This window comes from Pleurodeles waltl, chromosome 8 (assembly GCF_031143425.1).
Source record: "Pleurodeles waltl isolate 20211129_DDA chromosome 8, aPleWal1.hap1.20221129, whole genome shotgun sequence".
Classification (NCBI taxonomy): Eukaryota; Metazoa; Chordata; class Amphibia; order Caudata; family Salamandridae; genus Pleurodeles; species Pleurodeles waltl.
In genome coordinates this window covers 1,507,054,545-1,507,057,044 of record NC_090447.1, presented here as the reverse complement: position 1 = coordinate 1,507,057,044, position 2,500 = coordinate 1,507,054,545, and the positions used below count along the sequence as shown (strand labels likewise).

General features: G+C 45.9%; 1 non-coding gene and 3 pseudogenes across 1 annotated transcript; all 4 read left to right on the top strand.

Annotated features, from left to right (window-relative positions):
- Positions 1–300: 300 nt before the first annotated feature.
- Positions 301–419, top strand: LOC138256940 (5S ribosomal RNA; annotated as a pseudogene).
- A 446-nt stretch (positions 420–865) lies between these two features.
- On the top strand, positions 866–984 carry LOC138256239 (5S ribosomal RNA; annotated as a pseudogene).
- Positions 985–1,433: 449 nt separating this feature from the next.
- On the top strand, positions 1,434–1,552 carry LOC138250670 (5S ribosomal RNA; annotated as a pseudogene).
- Positions 1,553–1,998: 446 nt separating this feature from the next.
- On the top strand, positions 1,999–2,117 carry LOC138255459 (5S ribosomal RNA). The gene has a single exon (XR_011198091.1). It is a non-coding gene; the product is annotated as a 5S ribosomal RNA (ribosomal RNA).
- Positions 2,118–2,500: the final 383 nt, after the last annotated feature.

Sequence of the window (2,500 nt, the reverse complement as noted above, 5' to 3'; positions counted from 1 at the left end):
TCTTTCTGAAGGAAAATTGATAATTTTTCTGCACTTCACACTCACCCCAAGCTGCTGGTGGTGAGCTGGTCTGTTGCTGCTTGTGCTGGGCCCTAAAGAAAGGGCAGTCTGAGACTGTGTGTAAGTGCAGATGAAGCGATTGTGAGGCTGGTGCAAAACAGGGTGTGCGATTGGCCCTCTGTAAGAAGTTTGTGAAGGAGGGCAGTTTGTGAACAGTAGAGTGCAGGTGTGTTTGAGAGCAGCAGACTCCAGACCGGCGGGCTGTCTCAACACAAGAGGTCTGAAACAGGGGTGCATTCTGCCTAAGGCCATACCACCCTCAAAGCGCCTGATCTCGTCTGATCTCAAAAGCTAAGCAGAGTCGGGCCTGGTTAGTACTTGGATGGGAGACTGCCTGGGAATACCAGTTGCTGTAGGCATTTTGCCTCTTGCAGACAGTAGGTGGTGCACGTCTTAAAACAAAGGCATAGAGTCCTCTCTAATGTTACTTTTCATTTATTATTTCTTCTACTCTTTTTTCCTTTCTTAAAATAAATAAAAAAACAGCAATAACACTAAAATACACTCATTCTGAAGGAAAATTGATAATTTTTCTGCACTTCACACTCACCCCAAGCTGCTGGTGGTGAGCTGGTCTGTTGCTGCTTGTGCTGGGCCCTAAAGAAAGGGCAGTCTGAGACTGTGTGTAAGTGCAGATGAAGCGATTGTGAGGCTGGTGCAAAACAGGGTGTGTGCCTGGACCTCTGTAAGAAGTTTGTGAAGGAGGGTAGTTTGTGAACAGAAGAGTGCACGTGTGTTTGAGAGCAGCAGGCTCCAGACCGGCGGGCAGTCTCAACACAAGAGACCTGAAACAGGAGTGTGTTCTGCTTACGGCCATACCACCCTGAATGCGCCTGATCTCGTCTGATCTCAGAAGCTAAGCAGCATCGGGCATGGTTAGTACTTGGATGCGAGACCGCCTGGGAATACCAGGTGCTGTAGGCATTTTGCCTCTTGCAGACAGTAGGTGGTGCACGTCTTAGAACAAATACATAGAGTACTCTCTAATGTTAATTTTCATTTATTATTATTTCTTCTACTCTTTTTTCCTTTCTTAAAATAAATTAAAAAATACCAATAACACTAAAATACACTCTTTCTGAAGGAAAATTTATATTTTTTCTGCACTTCACACTCACCCCAAGCTGCTGGTGGTGAGCTGGTCTGTTGCTGCTTGTGCTGGGCCCTAATGAAAGGGCAGTCTGAGACTGTGTGTAAGTGCAGATGAAACGATTGTGAGGCTGGTGCAAAACAGGGAGTGGAATTGGCACTCTGTAAGAAGTTTGTGAAGGAGGGCAGTTTGTGAACAGTAGAGTGCAGGTGTGTTTGAGAGCAGCAGGCTCCAGACCGGCGTGCTGTCTCAACACAAGAGGCCTGAAACAGGAGTGCATTCTTTCTACGGCCATACCACCCTGAATGTGCCTGATCTTGTGTGATCTCAGAAGCTAAGCAGCGTCGGGCCTGGTTAGTACTTAGATGGGAGACTGCCTGGGAATACCAGGTCCTGTAGGCATTTTGCCTCTTGCAGACAGTAGGTGGTGCACGTCTTAGAACAAATGCATAGAGTACTCTCTAATGTTAATTTTCATTTATTATTTCTTCTACTCTTTTTTCCTTTCTTAAAATAAATAAAAAAACAGCAATAACACTAAAATACACTCTTTCTGAAGGAAAATTGATAATTTTTCTGCACTTCACACTCACCCCAAGCTGCTGGTGGTGAGCTGGTCTGTTGCTGCTTGTGCTGGGCCCTAAAGAAAGGGCATTCTGAGACTGTGTGTAAGTGCAGATGAAGCGATTGTGAGGCTGGTGCAAAACAGGGTGTGTGCTTGGACCTCTGTAAGAAGTTTGTGAAGGAGGGTAGTTTGTGAACAGAAGAGTGCACGTGTGTTTGAGAGCAGCAGACTCCAGACCGGCGGGCTGTCTCAACACAAGAGACCTGACACAGGAGTGTGTTCTGCCTACGGCCATACCACCCTGAATGCGCCTGATCTCGTCTGATCTCAGAAGCTAAGCAGCGTCGGGCATGGTTAGTACTTGGATGCAAGACCGCCTGGGAATACCAGGTGCTGTAGGCATTTTGCCTCTTGCAGACAGTAGGTGGTGCACGTCTTAGAACAAATGCATAGAATCCTCTCTAATGTTACTTTTCATTTATTATTTCTTCTACTCTTTTTTCCTTTCTTAAAATAAATAAAAAAACAGCAATAACACTAAAATACACTCTTTCTGAAGGAAAATTGATAATTTTTCTGCACTTCACACTCACCCCAAGCTGCTGGTGGTGAGCTGGTCTGTTGCTGCTTGTGCTGGGCCCTAAAGAAAGGGCAGTCTGAGACTGTGTGTAAGTGCAGATGAAGCGATTGTGAGGCTGGTGCAAAACAGGGTGTGTGCTTGGACCTCTGTAAGAAGTTTGTGAAGGAGGGTAGTTTGTGAACAGAAGAGTGCACGTGTGTTTGAG